The sequence below is a fragment of the Patagioenas fasciata genome, chromosome 5 (assembly GCF_037038585.1).
Source record: "Patagioenas fasciata isolate bPatFas1 chromosome 5, bPatFas1.hap1, whole genome shotgun sequence".
In the NCBI taxonomy this organism is placed as follows: domain Eukaryota; kingdom Metazoa; phylum Chordata; class Aves; order Columbiformes; family Columbidae; genus Patagioenas; species Patagioenas fasciata.
The window spans coordinates 65176801-65194783 of record NC_092524.1 but is presented as its reverse complement, the minus strand read 5'-3'; the positions used below and the strand labels follow the sequence as shown (position 1 = coordinate 65194783).

At 41.3% G+C, this 17983-nt stretch overlaps 1 protein-coding gene across 1 annotated transcript in view; it reads left to right on the top strand.

Moving 5' to 3' along the window:
- The window catches only part of MNAT1 (MNAT1 component of CDK activating kinase), a 129530-nt gene that overhangs the window by 628 nt on the left and 110919 nt on the right, over nt 1–17983 (top strand). The window lies entirely within an intron of this gene.

Below are 17983 nucleotides of genomic sequence, written 5' to 3'. Positions count from 1 at the left end.
TTAATTCTCCTGAATGGGGAGTGCTTTGTCTGAAGCTTTGATGCTGGTTTAAGTGTTGGAAAATCCTCCTCTGAGCCTTTTTTGTTTGTGGTGTTTACTCAGTCAATATTTTTGTGCAACAACAGTCATGACTGTTTTTTCTCCTTTTTTTCCCCAAAGATGAACACTTGGCTAATTCCTACTGCTGACTTTAGCTGATTTAAGTCATACATAGTCTGAGCTCATTCACTTTCAGATCTGGAGATCTTCCTTAATGTGGAAGTTTTAAAGGCTCTGCTTCAAATTCCTTTTAGATACACATGGTAGAGCCTCATAACACAGTAGCAGCTCTTTCTGTATTTTTGATTTTACTTGGGTTGTTTGTTTGTTTGTTTTTAATGTCTTTTCATCTTTCCTGCAATGTGTATGTTGAGGTGTTTATAAACAGCCTGTGAATTGCATTCAAAGCACACAGCCTGAAAACTTTACTTACAGTGTTGCAAGTGAACAGGATGAGTAAAGTGGATTGCAACAAAAGATTCATGTTATTTTCTCAGACAAAAAGCATTCGATTTCGTGTGATTTCCTGATCCTGTTTGCTATGGCCATGCAAGCAGTACTGTTACCACAAGGGAAGGTGTGTAGGGGAGCAACAGATGATCTGGTAGTGGTGGTCTGGGAGAGAACAAAGCAGGAGCGTCCCGTTGGTGACAGTGACACTGGCTGTGTTGAAGGGCAGCATTAGCTGGAGTCTGAAAGGTAACAGCCACTTTTAGGCAAGGCTGTGCAACTTTAAAGTGATGCTTCTAACTTCTGTACCAGTGAAGATCAAAGGACAAGTCTTGCTGATGATCTGCTTTCAAGCTCCTCCAGAGCCACTTCAAGCAGAGAACAGCATGTTTCAGTTTGCTCTCTTGCTTTGGTTGTTGGTGGGTTTTCTTTTGAGGCTGAGCTTCCCTTGGGAAAATTAGTCATGTTTTGTGCTTTACAGGGTCCAGCTGCTGACACCTTACTTGGGGTTGATTTTCTTGTTTCTTCCCAGCTGCTCCAGGACTACCTCTCCTTCCCTCAGCTCTTGTTGTTCGTGCTTCTGCATTGAGCAAGGGTTTTATCCAAGACCAGCTCACTTCTCTGAATCTGCGCAGCCGTGGGTTGAGCCAGCCGGGTGTCTCTGTGGGGTGCTTGCCAGGAGAGGGCTGTGCAGACTCAACCAGACTGACCTCACCTGCACCCAGCATGGTCTGTTAGTCTGTCCATTACCTTCCCTGCAAAAGGTGCCTCTGCAGCTGGGCACCGCTGCTTTAAAGCACATGTGTGCGAGGGTAAAGCTAGAGTCACTGTCTAGGTAGGATCTCTGGATTTCTTTGGTTTTCTTGTAATTAAGGACTCTCCATCTTGATGTGGTTCAAGTGGATCAATTTTCCTCTCTAATATCCTTCCAAAACCCGTTGAAGGTTATGTTTTTGTTAGTAATTCCATATGCTGTTACAAAGCCTTCATGCTGGAAGTTGTTTCTTAATAATGGCTAATGAGTTATTGTAATAACTGATGTAGAAGATGGAAGCGCAGATGGGGCACCAGTGAATGAAGTACGAGGCGGGGGGTGGGGGAAGGGGAGGTAATTGACACTTGTTCTTTCATAAATTCACTCTATTTCAGCCACAAGGAAGGAATGTCTGATGTTCTCAAAGCAAATGAGCTGACTTAATTTTGTGATGGAGATTTACCCCTCCTTGGCAATCGATTCTGGTAATTTGTGATGTTCTTACCATTGAAGATAAGTCTCCTGATTTGTACTCTAAATTTCTTTGCTATAATTTAAGCACTTAAGAGTTCTGTCATGTGTTTTATACACCCTGCAAACTGTTTATTACACTTCTTCTGCAGGGATGTGTCACATGTTTTGTGGGCTTTCTCTTTGGTGTGTTTTCTACAATTAAGAAATTCCGTTCCTTCAGTCTCCTCTCTTGAGTGTTTTGTTTGTTTTTTGGTTGGTTTTAATAGACATTTATGGGCTATTCTCATTGCTTTTCTTGAGACTTTTCCAACTTGATTTGTGTTCTTCTGGGACACTAGAACTGGACACTGTTCCATCTGAGTCCGTAGTACAACAGGCAGAGTCAAAATTAATTCATGTACTTCTCATGATATCTGTGTTTCACACATCGCAGTAAAATGATAAGTCTTTATGTACTTTTTATTTTTTGCAGTGATATGTGTTATTATGTTCAGCATAAACCCCATATTCTTTAGAACGTTACCACACTGCGTATCTTTAGGTAGAACAGTGTTTAACTCTGCCTTCCATGTTGTGTTATATACCTGATTGTTCTTACTTATTTGCTCTGTCAAAGAGCTGATTTTTGCACTTGTTTCGGGTGACTTTGGATTCTAATTCCCTCCATCAAAGTGCATGTGACTGTCCCAGCTTTATATCCTCTGTTAGCTTAGGAAAGTGACCTTTCTGTCCTGGTGTTTTCTAAAGTGTAATTTGTGGACATTACTGTTTTTGGGAGATCTTTGGAGTTTGTGCTTCTGACCATGAGCAATTCAACTGAGGCAGAGCAAAATATGGAGTTGTCTGCAGTGAGTTCCTTGCTAATAAACCTTCCCCTTACCCCAAGTTACTTTTTGTAACAGTGCGGAATGATAAATATTAGAACCATATGAATGTGCTTGCTACCTGTTTTCTCTTGAACTGAAATAATAACTTATCTCTGGGGATGGGTTTCTAATCATCTCTCAGTACTTCAGTATGTACCGTACTTGTTTAGATGACATGATACTCAATTTATGAGTGTCAAAAGTCCAGTTAAAACAAAACTATATTGCCTCTGACTGCTGTTTTGCTAGCTACAATTCTACTGTGTCATTGAAGGAAATTGTGTTTGATATGGTTTGTTCTTAACACATTGTGTGTTGGATCTTATCTGATTCGTTACTTGAAATATGCAGGAGATAGTTTGTTTGTCAAATTATTTATTCCAGCATCTTCCCAGGGACTGAGAGGAACCCTGACTGGTCTGTATTTCTATGTATATTTGGTTTCCTGCTCTTTAGAGGCAGGTGCTCTTGTGTTTCTTCAGGCTGCTGGAACTTAATGCAGAGATGATCTTCAATAACTGCCTTTGTTAGCTTTCAAAGGGTAAATATTGTCATGTCTAAAAGGTTTGAAAATCTTGAAGTACTCTTAATGCTGTAACCCCTGAATATAGTCCATAGGTTTATGGAAGCTTATTAAGTTGTCTGCAAAAGCATGATAAAGGCAATATACTTCATGTTTGAAGTTTGCCGCTAAATATGCATGAGAAATTCAGAGTCTTGACTTTATTTGCTTGGGAAGTTTAGAACAATTGCTCTAACGCGTTTCTTGGTTCTGGCTCATGTTCTTACTGCTTTTATTGCGATGTGAGTTACATTAGCCAGTTAATCCATGCTAGTGAATGAAGATCAATACAGAAGATGGCCCAAGTGCTTTGGCATCATCTGTTGAGAGATTTTCATTCCCACTGAATGGGGGGTTAATGCACTTTGAATTTAACTGCTCTTTTTTTTGCTGCAGATATTCTGAAGGAATATTTTCATGTTACCTTCAGTGTTGCCTCCCAGTAATTTCTTTCCTAATGCTTTGACCTTTCCTATTTTGTTAACAGTGGTCTTTGCTTTGAGTGACCTTCAGTGATTTGATTGGCACTTGTGCAAAATCTCTTGAACTTCAAATCATTTAAGAGCCTATATTTAGCTGAGATGATTTGTTAGTAAGCATCAGATCTTCCTCCTGGGTTTCAGATAGTGTGTGGTTTTACCATTAGCACATTTTCTTTATTTTGTGGCTCTCTGTTTTGCCCTTCTGAGGAATTGTGAGAGTTGCCTTCTGGTACCTGCTGTCAGCCAAGTTGTTCCACTTTCTCGTTCTTAGCCAGTTCCTCCGCTTCGGTTAGAATGAAACTAGAAGAGCCTTCCTTTTATATTGTGTGGGTTTTTCTTTTACCTCCTATGTAAACAAAGTTAATCTCGAAGTATTTAAAAACTTGCTGGGCAGTGTGTGTCCTGTTTGTTCCTTCTCTTTTGACAAATGCCTGCAGTGAAGGTTCCTCTTGCTATGAAGTCCTGTGCTTTGGGGTTTGCCTGTTCGTTCTTCTCTTCCCCACTTTGTTAATTTAAATCTCTCCTATCTGGGATAGATACTTTGTGTTAGAGCAGCTGTGTTAGCCTGGCATCTCTATTTTACTGTGACCTAGATTCTGCCAACAAATTAATTCTGGACCTTAGCACCAGCATATGCATTTCTCCTTCCTATGTTAGAACAGCTCGCGGTGGTTTTCTCCTGATGCTGTGCGTTTACAGTGTTCGGTTCCCCTGTGGCCAGAGGGGCTCTGGGATGTGTTTGTGTCCATTTGTGGCAGAGCAGGGGTCAGTGTGCTGATAAGCACAGCGCAGTCAAGATAAGGGGTAGGCAGATGAGTGTGAGAGGATGAAATTGGACGTTAAGTCTTGGCTGTAAACATCCTTCAAGTTGGGTTTCCATTGCAGTTTATTCCAACGGAGCCATGCCAAACCTTACAATTATGGGAATGGTGTTTGATGTGGTTTTTTTTTTTGTTAGGGTTTTTTGGGGGTTGGGGTGGGGGCTGGTATTTCCCTGGTTATTGCTTCTTTACTAACATTGCCAAAAGTGTAATACCATGTGTTTTTTGGCATTAATGTTAAATACATCTTCCCTGTCACTGGGAGGGAGGATGATAAATTAGCAGTTAAAAGTTGTTCTAGGAGGGGACTTAGTATGGAAATGCTCAGTTCAAGAATAATGAAAGTCTTTTTAAAGTTTATTTTCTTCAGTATAACAAAGGTTCAAAGCATGAGATACTTGGCTTTAAAGATGCTTTTGTGCAGGGAAAGGTGTGTCTAATTATGGAGCAATGCTTCATTCAGGTTTGCAGCGCATTAGTTTCTAAGGTGTACTTATGACTTTGCCGCCTTCTAAAAGTTCACTCTCAAGAATTACATTCAAAAGCCTTTGTGCATGCATGACTATTTTTGATTGTTCAGACGGTGTTCAGATTGTTCAGGGTAATGTCTTTTCTGAGTGTGCAGATGCTGGGTGCGTGCTTGCCAATGGAGCTGTAATCCACCTGGCTCCATTTGAGACCATGAATTATCCTTTACTCTGCCTGCTTGGATTCATGGCCTGTGTTGAGTTTTAGGGGGCAGATTAAGCATATCCCACTGATTTACTTGCATAGAGAAGAGAGGAAATGCATCCACCAAAAACTGCATTAAAAGAATGTTAAGGTTGTTACTGCAAACAGGGCTGGGTAAAGAAATTTACTGTTGGCTGTAAACTTGGACCATATGGTCTCAAACAATCAGACACTAAAGTTGTAGTTAATTGGGGCTGCTGGTTCAGCTTTGTTGTCCCACTGCCCGCTGTAGGGAGGAGGAGGGAAACTGGTATGTAAAGCTCTTCTTTTTTTCAGGGTCAGTCCAGCTACCTGTGACCCATCCTGACTTGTAGACAGGGGAAACATGGATGTCTGCAGACCAACAAAAGCAAAGAAACTCCCTTTCCTCCCCAGTGTCACACCAGCTTGTGCTGTCCCTCTGAAGTCTATTTCCCATGCTGGACATCTCTGGGGGACAGGTATCAGAGCACAGAAAACTGATAGGCTTGATTTCAGCTGCTGTGGTGTGGTTGAGATTGCGTACCGCTGCAATCTTAGGTGGTAGTTACTCTATTACAAGCTTTTCTGGTGTCTTTTTCCTGTCCGCAAGACACAGTAAGGTGTCTAGAATCCTTATTAATTTTTTTTATCCTTTTCCCAGAGGGAGATGTGTTTATTTTTAATTTAATTTGTTAATAAGACTTCAAAATGAAGACAGCGTAACAATGCTTACTATCTAGGCCCAGCTTTGTGTTGCTCGGGGGAGACATCAATTCACTGAGTTGTGTTGTGGGGATTCTCTAATCTACCCTGCACCCTGTTGTGGCTGTTCCAGGGATTCATTAGGGGGTAAGTGCATCCTCCGAGAGATCTAATTGCGGTGCTAACGGCTGCTAAAATGAAGAAACAGAGGTTTCATTATTTGCTTATTTATTTTAATGTTAGGAGCGTTTGGAGTTTTGTGGCTGTCAGATTCCCCGGGAGTTGGAAGTAGGAGCATCCCTGGGGAATATGGGGGAGTGGGGTCTCATGCCAGTGTGTGGGACTGGAGTAATTGGAAAAAAACTTGGAATTTTCTTGTTTAAACTCTTTCCAAGTGAAAGGATGGCTTGGCTTCCTGCTGCATTCTTCTCTGCAGTGTGGTTCAAGAAAATACCTTTCTTCTGAGATGTGGGGGAAGCCCTGGAGATTGTGGAAAATAACATAAAACTGTATTTCAGCCAACTGAGCTTGAGTGAAGAAGTCTAGCTAGAGGTAGGCAGTGAGGATCTGTCAGAAATGTAACTTTTAACTTGAGCATTAATGCTTAAATACATAATTGAATTTTATTTGGTGAGCTTTTTCCTGAGGAAAATATCTCAAAAGCAAGATATACAAGGACGACAGTACTGTATTCAGGGCTATAATTTGTAACATAAAGGTTGGCTGTGATGTGTGTGGTTTTTAGGCCACCAGATTTATATTAATGCAAAAGCTGAGGTGTGTGAGCTAAGGCTTATGAGTGCAGATGCTGTGATGCTGGTTGAACTGTAGAAATGTGGATGCAGGAGGCAGCAGGCACAAGGAAAAGAGCTGCTGGATTCTGGTACTTACTGGACCCCTGTGGGAGCTGATCCAGTTTGCTGACCTGACTGACAATGGGAAGCTTTTTTAGTAGGTTAATGTGGTGGTTGTGCAGGATTAGTGAGGTGAAGTGGCTTGTGAATGGTTAGGCTGGTGTCAGAAGTGGCGTAAGATGTTCTACAGGAATGTGTGTCCATGAGTAAGGTAGGAGTAGGGTTAAAGGTAGGACCCTCCTGTGGCAATGTTAATTTAGCTCGCACCATTTTGTGAAACTGCTTGCTTAAAAAGCTGGTTTATCTTCGAGAACAAGTGCTATAGTTTGTCTCTTAGGCTCGTCTTCTTGCTACTTGTGCCATATCACGTCTCAAATTGGATTCCTGGGTGGTGGATCCTTACTTGCATGAAAAACATAAGTAGTCTTGGTGGACTAAAGCATATTTGGCATATTTGGGCTACATATAGCTAAAAATCTAAACCAGAACACAAAATACGTGTGGTCCTAAAAACGCCTACTTCGCTTTGGGGAGATAATGAAAACTAGGTAATGTATTTCATTCCCAATGATTTACATCTCCGAGAGAATTTTCTTAGTTTCTTTCCGGGTGAGTTGGGAGGCACATCAGGGAGGTTTTTACTCACGTTTGTCAGACGTACCATGGGAAGTTAGGTTAACTGATGCTTGTTTGAAATAGCCTGTCTGTATCCTCAGAGGAAGAAAAATTACTCTTTTTTTTTAAGTGGAATGTATTCCCTCAGAAAGCTTTTTCGTGACTTCTTGGGGAATAAAAATCTGGGTCATCTTTCTCCTTTGTCCTTTCGGAGTTACTCCTGTTTTTATTAATTGGGATTAGATGCTCTTTGGACTCTGTTCCATCCCATTACTCTTCCAAAATCCCTGAGTTAGTCATGGGAGGTGATTAAATCATTGCTGAAATACCCAAGAGGTTATTTCCTCCTGCCATCCAGTTCTGACAATTACTACTTGTTTTTAAATTTGGCTCTGAATCATGGTCTTAATACTTCAGAAGAAGTGGTGTTAATGCTTCAGTTATATTGTTCTTTTGTTTTAAAAATGACATATTTAGAACATCTTTTCTCTGTTGAACTATCACCCGGCATGTCTGCTTAGTAATACTTCTTGTCTGCTTAGCAAAGCTTGCAGAGCTCTTCCCTCCTTCTAAGTACGTTTTGGAAGTTTAAGTTGTGCTTCTGCTTCAACACGTGACCTGGGCAAAAGGAACGCTGTTTGCTTATAACCTGGGTCTCCAATCAATAAACTGAAAAGTAAATTCTTTTTCCTTGATTCTGATAATTCAGTCTGGCTAAATCGGTAGCCTGGGATGCTAAAAATGACTGATGGGTTTGGGTGCCCAGCCCAAGGAGCCTTCAGACATGCTTGACCCTTTTTGTTGGGTAAATGCTGACCATGGCAAGTTAGAATGTGGTAAGTGTCCAGCATCATGGTCCAGCACAAGTGTGGTAGATCTCCATGGTTAAAATAAGTGCTTCTCAAAAAGAAGGCAAACACAATAATATTTTAAACAATTTTAAATTAGGCCTTTTTTTCCATTCTCTTAATTGTATCTACTGCATTATAATTCAAGCCAGTAATTCTAGGAGTTTGTGACTTGCTTCTGTGTAGTTATGTTAGCTGCCAAATGTTAATAAGCGATATGCATAGCTTTAATATTTATGAAATTATGGTCATTTTACAAAGCATGTCTCAGTAACTGTAAATTCAAAGCAGATCTGAAAGTGCCTTCTTGGAGTACGCAGGACTTGCATTAGTGTGTGTGCTCTTTGTTTGGGGCATTGTGATGTGGTGGTGTTTGGTGTGTTTTTTTGTTTTGTCTCCAGGGCAACTGAAGGTTAAGTTTGAAGAAAAGCTAGGTCAGCATTTTGGAAATGGAATTGAGTGCTCCAGTGTTCATATCTGGGTAGGAAATTAGGAAATAGTAATAAAAAAACTTGCCTGATAGTAGCAGGGTATGGGACAGGCAGGGTGCTGACCTTGATTTGTGGACACTTAAGTTTCATTGTGTTTAAAAGACATGTAGATGAGGTTCTTAGGGACCTGGTTTAGTGCCAATGTTGGGTTAATGGTCAGAGTTGGTGGTCTTGAGGGTCTCTTCCAACCAAAATGACTCTGTGTTGCTGGTTGCCTCTTTGCTTTAATGATACGCAGGAAACAGTGGATATTTCTTCACGGAAAGGCCACTCTGGCTGTAATAAAAGTAATAAATATTAGTCAACTGAATTTTGTGATGACAACTAATTTTTTTTCTGTGATGTTTGCAAGAATTTTATTTGATAAGGCCAGACCTGAGAAAAAAAAAACAACTTAGCAATAGCTACTGCTGTATATGACAAAATTAGGCTTGAATTGTTGTAGCTAAGAACATTTTTGTCTCTCTGAAAATTATATTCTAAGTTGTTCTTCCTTTGGATATAACACCTATGGGAAGAGAGGATGTATTAGGGAATTCTTACTGTTATTTTCATGTGGAATACATGCAAGCTCAGAGAAGCGAGAACAAGTTGCCTTTGCCACAAATGAACAATGAGCAAGTCATCTGGTCTGATAAATATTTTGGCTCCAAATTGGGTAACATGTAGATAATGAGTTTTGCTGTTCCCACAGCTCTGCTTCAGTGATTGGCAGTGAGGTTAAATATATGTTTAAGCATTTCAGAATGCTGGGCTTAGTGTGAGCATGACAACTTCTTTAACATTATGGAGGAAGATAAGTGATTCTGCTAAGAGTTAGAAAATAATTTTTATTAATGCCAAGCAACGTGGCCAGTCTTTCTGCCAGGGTGACAAAGGAAGACTGATGTTCCTAGATAGCAAAAGCTAAGGGAGCGTTTTGGCTCATGTTGACACCTTCAGGCTGGTGAGCCAGAGTGGGAAGTGTTGGGTCTAACTGGGCAGGGAGGTTTTGCACGGGAGTTCAATGTAGTGCAAGAGCTGCTGGTGGAGCCGGGGTCACGATGAAGAGCTCTGGTCCCAGATGGGTACAGGCAGACAAACCTTTAATGTCTTTGTCATCCTTACTTGCAGTATGTTGTGTTTTGGTTTTGTTTCTTTTTTTCTTTTTTTTTTTAAAAGGGTATCTTTGTGGGGATTAGGAGCTGAACAATCTGTAGGTGTAATTAATGACTAGATAATCTTTAGAGTGAGCATACGAATAGCCTTGTGTAAACAGAAGAGTTCAGATTCTTCTGGGAGTAGCTGTCTGCAGGCTTAAAAAGACTGAAAAAGTAGTCCTTATGTACCCTGGAAGGCATCAGGAAGGGCTGTCAGGGGTGGCTGTGTAGTGAGATAAGCCTGTGACTGATGTGCTGTGAACTGGAGGCTGCCTTTAAATCCCTGAGAGCCCCTTGTTCTAGGAAAAAAAATGAGTTATCTTTAGTTTTGGGATATGATTATATTCTGTAGAGGGAGGTTAATGGGACTGAGGGCAATGCCAAGACGATGTGATGTTGCTGTGGATGTTGTCAGTTGGGCAGGGTTGGAAGAATTTAGGAGCTGGAGAAATACTTGTCAGTTGAGCTTAGTCTAGAATTACTGTATTTCTTTGAAGCCTTTTGTTTCTAGTCCTGCAACAAAACTTGGCCTAACATTTTGCTAAATAAATCTTTGGTTTCTGTTCGGTCTGTGTAGTTTTGGGGAGAGGTAATACAGGCTGGAACAGCAGGGATGGTCAGAGTTAGCTGTATCCATGTGGCGTATCTCAATGGATGAGTGGAACATTGGAGTTTTGTTTCTTGGGGTGAGGTCAAAGAACTCAAATTACATGGGGTTTATGTGAGAACCTTTGCTGCCAACTGACGGATTTTTGGAAAGGAGCCTTCTTTTTTTTCAGGAAATGTGTGACTGGGAAGCATCTTCTGGCTCTGGGGAAACTCTGAGATGGTGTAGAGGAGTCAAAAGGGGAGGTCGACTCCCAGTCTGATTGTGTGACAGTAACTGGAACAGCAAATGTCCTGAGGGGGACTTGGTTGGAGAAATGAGTATGACTACATGAAAACTTGAGAGGAGGAGTGATAACTGGGCTAGTGAAGGCTTTAGGAGTGTCTGGGAAGACTTGGGGAGAAACTGGAGCTAAAGAGCCATAGAGGAAGCTGTGAGGTTCTGGAAGGAAGAATACATGGGAGCTGGGGGCTGTGGGGAGATCTAAAGATCATAGACTGTCCTGAGCTAGAAGGGACCTGCAAGGATCATTGAGTCCAACTCCTGTCCCTGCACAGGACAACTCCACAGTTCACACCATGTGTCTGAGGGTGTTGTCCAGTCTTGAACACTGTCAGGCTTGGGGCCGTGACACCTCCCTGGGGAGCCTGTTCCAGTGTCCAGCACCCTCTGGGTGAAGAACCTTTTCCTCATGTCCAACCTGAACCTCCCCTGGCACATCTTCCTGCCATTCTTGGGTTCTGTTGTTGGTTGCCAAACCAATGGATGGTGAGCATCTGTGTGAATGTGCACATGTGTGTGGTGGAAGGGCTGTGGGCGTTGCCCAAGTTCCCAGGAGCTTCCAGCTGCACCCCTGGATTTCCCTGCAGAAGTGCGGGCTGTGTGCCACTGCTCCCGGGAGCTCTGATTTCAGCAGGGGAAATCCTATATAGCACTAATGCTAATCACTCCCAAATCAGGAATGTGAAATTTGGGCACGCTTCAGGCATTAATTGTAGTGGCTTAATTTCCTTATCTGGTAATGTGGGGATAATACTACCTCATGATGGTTTTGAGAAGGTCAGTTACTTAATGCTGACTATACATGCCAAAGAAAATGGGAGAGGGGAAAAAAAAAGTAAGCTTGTTGAAGCAGTATTTGCACAGGGCAGAATAAACAAGGTCTGAAGATAAATTGGTATCATCTGCATTTATGTTAGTTGAGCGTTGCCTATCCAGAGGGTTGGAGGTGACAGTCCTAACAACCCTACGTCTCGATTCCTGGCAGGCCATGTGCATTTACCATAAGGTAAATGCGTAATGCCTGGGCTGTATATTGTGTAGACTTGTTAAAGAAAAACTTGACATTGAGGCCTTTGTCCCCCTGTTTAGTCTGGAGAAGGAGAGGCTTAGAGGTGACCTCATCACTCTCTGTAACTACCTGAAGGGCAGTTCTAGCCAAGTGGGGATTGGTTTCTCCCAGGCAGTCAGCAATAGGACAAGGAGGCATGGGCTTAAACTCTGCCAGGGGAAATTTAGGCTGGATATTAGAAAGAAATTCTCTACAGAGGGAGGTCAGGCATTGGAATGACTGCCCAGGGAGGTGGTGGACTCACCGTCCCTGGAGGTTTTTAAACTGAGATTGGACATGGCACTTAGTGCCATGATCTAGCAAATGGACTGGAGTTGGAACAAGGGTTGGACTTGATGATCTCTGAGGTCTTTTCTAACCCAATAGATTCTGTGATTCTGTGCTTTAGCTGCCATAAGGCAATGGGTGTTGAGGGGACAAAGGGAGGAACAGCCTGATGGCATAAGCCTTTTTTTTCCTGAAGGAAACCAGTCATGTGCAAATATAATAAATTTATATCATAGTGCATGACCACAAGAGGGATCAGACCACTTGAATCTTCACTTTCATATTTTGGATTCTGCGTTCTTTCATGTAACTTGGTTATGGGTGTTTTACATGCAGAGATTTTAATTGTCAGACTTGCCGAGGACAGTACTCGAAATCTGCTTGAGTAGTGGGCTTGTGTCTAGTTGATGTTCTCTGTCACAGGTCATTACTTCATGACTTTGATAGCTTAAATTTCGGCCTGCACAGAAAGTTATGTTGTATTGTTTGCTAGGTGGGATTTCTTTCCAATACTCTTGCTATGCCTTTTTAAGTGAATATTTTAAAAATATGACCGTCATTAAATGAGTTAAGAACCCCTATAGAGTCTGTATTTCCTATGAGCTTGATTGTTCAAACCTCATTTCTTGCTTTCTACTTCTTCTCTTCTTGAGCATCAATTGTATAATTGGCAAACATGCAAGACAAATGCAATCTGAAAGCAATGATTCATTGAATATAATGGATCCTAATAACTTTATCTTACACCTAATTAGTTTGACATTTTATTTTAAAATCCATATTTTTTTTTAGAGATAGTAAAAAGATGCAAAGTTGCCTGAAGGAGAACTGCTCCAACTTATTTCTATTGCATCTTTCCTTCACAAATATAGAAGCAGCTATATCATTGAAAATTTAATGAAGCTTTCATCAACATAATGCAGTGTCTCTGCATTCTCTGAAACGTATTCATATTTAATGAGCTTCTAATTTCAGGTAACAGGAACAACTGAATATAACCATAAATCTGATTTGTTTGTGAACAGCGTGTCCGTGTCATTTACAGTTCGTAAAGTAGTCATTGATGACCAGGGTGGCAATGCACAGGTAGAGTTGGACAACTGAACATCTATTTAAATCAGCTTTTGACTGCATTGGGTAGTTTGCTGCAGAAGTTTTGCCTCAGATTTTTTTTCCTTCATAAAAATTGGCCTCAGAAAACTGCAGTGACCTTAAAGCAGTTAGGTAGTTGTCTGAGTGTCATATTTGAGTGTTTCTGTTTCATGGTTTGGTGTTTTTTGGTTTTCTTTTTAGCAAGCCTGAGGTTAATTCCTCAGTTAAAAAGTACAATAGTGGGAAAGTATTTTGGATGTGTGGGAGAGCTGGCAATACTGAACAAAATATAGAATTGTGTATAATTAATGACAGAAGATGGAAATAGTCTAGGGATAACTGTGACAAAATCTTACTGCACTCTGGGCAGTCTCAAACTCTGAAGCATCGAATCAAGTTGCACTGCTGGGCTTGGCTGGAAGAAGCAACAAGGCTCGTTTTGCTCTTTCTTAGTGGGAGTGAATCGCAATGCTGAAAAGATGGTATTGTTTACCAAATTTTATGCAATAACACCTATGACTACATAATTACATTTTGAATTAGAAAACATTAACACTGAAACATTGTTTTCATCATGTGAAAATATTGTTCTATCTGCGTTATTTAATTTATGGCCCTTTTATTGTTTCTCATAATCATAATTGGCATTTACCCATTAATATTTAATTTGTGTTTTGGAGGTTAATTGCAGAAAAAGGCCATATATAATGTGATGCCATTGAACATAGAAACATAAAATTCAATAACCAGAATAATTTCTCTGCTACACATAGTATTGCCTTTGTAATAATACAAAAGGCAATGTAGAGAATGGTATTCACCCCCTTTCTTGGCAGTATGCGATCTTCTATTTCATTTAGTAAGGAGTTTTAAAAAAGATCTTCATATAGTACCAAGAGAAAACTACACTTGGATGGCATATGTTGGCATCCCGGTTAATTTTAATCTCTATTTTTTTGGGTGTTAATTTACTTGGAGCATTACACTAGTGGGTTTAATCAGGATGTTTTCTCATTTTTTTTTTTTTATTAAATCAGACTTTTAACGTGTATTTTAGCAACCTCAGAAGTGGAACACTATACACCGAGCATATTGTCATAGAATAGTTTGGGTTGGAAGGGACCTTCAAAGCTCATCCAGTGCCACCCCTGCCATGAGCAGGGACATCTTCACCAGCTCAGGTTGCTCAGAGCCCCTTCCAGCCTGACCTGGGATGTCTGCAGGGATGGTTCATCCACCACCTCTCTGGCCAACCTGGGCCAGTGTTTCACCATTCTGTGTCAAAAATTATATGGATATTGTTACTGTTTCGGGTGTGTCAGCCCCAGAATTTTATTCACTCTTTAGCGAGACTTAACATTTGATGTTCATGGTTTTCTCTCAGCGCAGACCAAGAGAAGTTGTGGGACTGGCATCTCTTGGGAGGTGGCAGCTTTGGAGCTGGTTTCCTCATAGTGTCCAGCCCTCCAAGTGCCACTGTGTACATGCTGCTCTTTTACTTTCTGAATTCTTCCCTACCTGATTTTTAAGGCTTTCAGGGCCCCTTTCTTTACTGGAAAAGGTCTGGTGTGGGCAAGTGAATCTGACATTTACTGAAGTAGGGACGTGAATGAATTTGCTGTACTAGTCTGTTCCAGGCATTGCACACTGGGCTGTGTCAGCCGTGTCGGTGACAGATCCTTCCACTGTGTACTGACTCTATTTACTGAATTTATGATGACTAATTAAAAAATACAAATTTCTAATTAAAATTCTTGTTTCCTAGCCATTTGGGATGCAGAGCAGTATAACAGCGGAACGGATGAAAGAATCACGTTAACAAGACTTTTTTCGAAAGATGAGCTCAGTTCATCAGATGCTTGAAGGCCAGCGTAGCGTCACTCACACAAGTAGCCCACAGAAACAGTGAAGCTCCTCGTGTGACAAGTATTTATTGCTATTTATTTTAATTTCTAAAAACTGTACATCAGTATTTCTGACAGTTGTTTTTCTGTCAAATAGTTTACTCAACACGGACAGTTTGTTTGAAGATAAGTTGATAGCAGTAGATTTGGAGTTTGTCCTAATGCAGTCACTTTTCATATTTGGCTTGGACTATTTACAGTAGAAGCTTAAGGTGGTTATACAAGAGCGAAGTGGTTTTCTTCCTAGTTATTTACTTATTATCAGTTCAAAAGTCTTAAATGGCTGTCCCTCATGTTCTCCTGAGTGACATCAGATATCTTACCAGTCTCCAGCATTGACCTCTTTTGAGGAGGTCAGCTTTTGACTAGGGATTGTAATAAATATGCCAGTCCAACTTCATTTCATGATGAGGGTTTTTCTTGTGCAAGTTCAGAGGGATTAATTTAATAACACTCTCTTTATTTTCCTAATTTCTGCAGATTTTTTTCCCAGATTCTTTAAAGATAATTTGAGTATTTCTACCTGGACCTTCTTGAGATATGTATGCATTGCACGTGAAAACTACATTCCAGGTGTTGTTTTGGAGTTTAGCACAAAGAGGTTAGAAAATGCCAAAAAAATGATTCCTTGTTTAGTCTTAACTTGGTTTCCCCGTGTATATCGTAGTGTACTATTATTGATGTAGAATGCTATTTTTCATCTTGCAGAACCTGTTTTGTACCACACACAGAGAATATTTTGATCAGTTGTTTTCTGGATGTTAGCATATGTAATAAGTAAGAGCATCATTGATTTCTTCTTTTCTGTAGTGCTCGTTGTCTCTGGATATAAAATAATCTATGCCTAGGTGTTCTGTGATATAAGAGCATTGCAAATTCTATCTTGTGAGAAAAATAATGATGAATTTACATTTTTACATGTTTTCTAATTTTGAAGTGTGCTATAAGGAGAATATTAGAACTCCTTTCCCACCTGTCTTTATCTTCCAACACAGAACTGGCTTCCACAGCAAACCCCTTAATGAAAAGTGTTAAACTTTGACTGTGCCGGTTCTATGAATAGGTGTCGGGTATTCCAGAAAAAAGGGTATTTGCGTCACTTAAGGTAATTACATTTCAGCTTTGCTCTGCAGCACGTTTTGGGATTTTTTTTTTTCGTAGAGGTTTTATTTTGTGTCACAACATTAAGCAAATAGATGACTGGTGATTTGCGCAACCGAGTGTTTTGGGCAGGTAATCCACTGGATCATCTCAGTGCTGCCAGCCAGATTAACATAGAAGTTCTGGTCCTGGGGGAAAGGAAACTGGGTGTAAAAAGAAACAGCAGAGTTTCAAAACAAGTGGGGTTATTAGGAGTGTTGTGGGTTTTTTTGCCTTTTTCGTAGAATCATAGAATCATTTCGGTTGGAAGAGACTCTCAGGATCATTGCGTCCAACCATAACCTAACTCTAGCACTAAACCATGTCCCTAAGAACCTCATCTAAACACCTTTTAAACCCCTCCAGGGATGGTGACTCCACCACTGCCCTGGGCAGCCTGTTCCAATGCCTGACAACCCTTTCCAGGAAGAATTTTTTCCTAATATCCAATCTGAACTTCCCTGGTGCAACTTGAGGCCATTTCCTCTTGTCCTATCACTTGTGACTTGGGAGAAGAGACCAACCCCCTCCATGCTACAACCTCCTTTCAGGTAGTTGTAGAGAGCGATAAGGTCTCCTCTCAGCCTCTTGTTCTCCAGGCTGAACAGCCCCTGTTCCCTCAGCCGCTCCCCATCACGCTTGTGCTCCAGGCCCCTCACCAACTTCATCACCTCCTCTGCACTCTCTCTAGTATTTCAATATCCTTCTTATGATGAGGGGCCTAAAACTGAACATGAGATTCAAGGTGCAGCCTCACCAGCACTGAGTACAGTGGCACAATCACTTCTCTAGTGCTTCTCCACCCCCTTGATTCATTTCTCTTGTGCTTTATTACACAGTGTCACATGCAGTTATTATAGGTGGCACATCTGAGGGGCAGCAGCTGTGATGCTGGTGCTGCTCCAGGGAGGGGATGGGGATATGCAGCAGCAAGACCTGTTTTGTCACCAGAGAAAACCTGTTGTGCAGCTGCCCACTCTGGATATCTTTTCGGTGGCTCCTCTGTGTTTTCTGAGAGACTTTGGCAGCCGTGCCCCTTCACATGCAGGTTGTGATTCAGCTTAAAAATGCACAGACAAAACCACAGGGGTTGTACTTTGCCAAGCACCTGTGACCGTGCCCTTTCAGTGGTATTGTTATTGCTTGCACTCAAAACATTATGACTCTTCCCGCACTCTGCTCCCAGCAAATACGGGCTTTGTCACTGACCTTGTTGGTGTAAAATGTCTTTATGCTTTATACATGATGACATCAAACAGCAGTGGTTGTATCTTTTATGTATAAAGGCAACAGGAAGAAAAGGCAAGCAGTTGCATGGCAAAAACAAAGTAAATTAAAAAATGAGTCTCTATGGTTACTGCAGCTAATTGAAGCCCAGATATTCCCTGTGTCACATGCCTGTCCCATCGTTGTGTTCCTGCACCTTTTTTTGGCGCTGCGTGGTGAACCAGTTAATGGAGGGGATCCAGTTTAGGCTTTCAGACTGGTTATCAGCTGAATTGGCTCCTTGCACGGCTCCAGGGCACGTGTGCTGTTGTACAGCACTAGGACTTGAATGTGGGGTGGGAAACTGTGGCATCTGTGATATAAAAGTGGGATAAGCTACTGTAGGACTCGGCTCTACCTTGTCCTTGTAGTAGCCATGTGTGATGCCAGCAAAAATAAATAAATACATCTCCGTATTAGGTGTTCTGTGCTGCTCAGTTGATCGTTTCACCACTGTGCCAGGAGAGCGGCTGCCTTGGTAACATTCCTACAGCACAAAGTGGCCACGTAGGTGTGTGGCAGCCATGCAGAAAAAACCTTTGATCTCAGATGATCCCCCACAATTT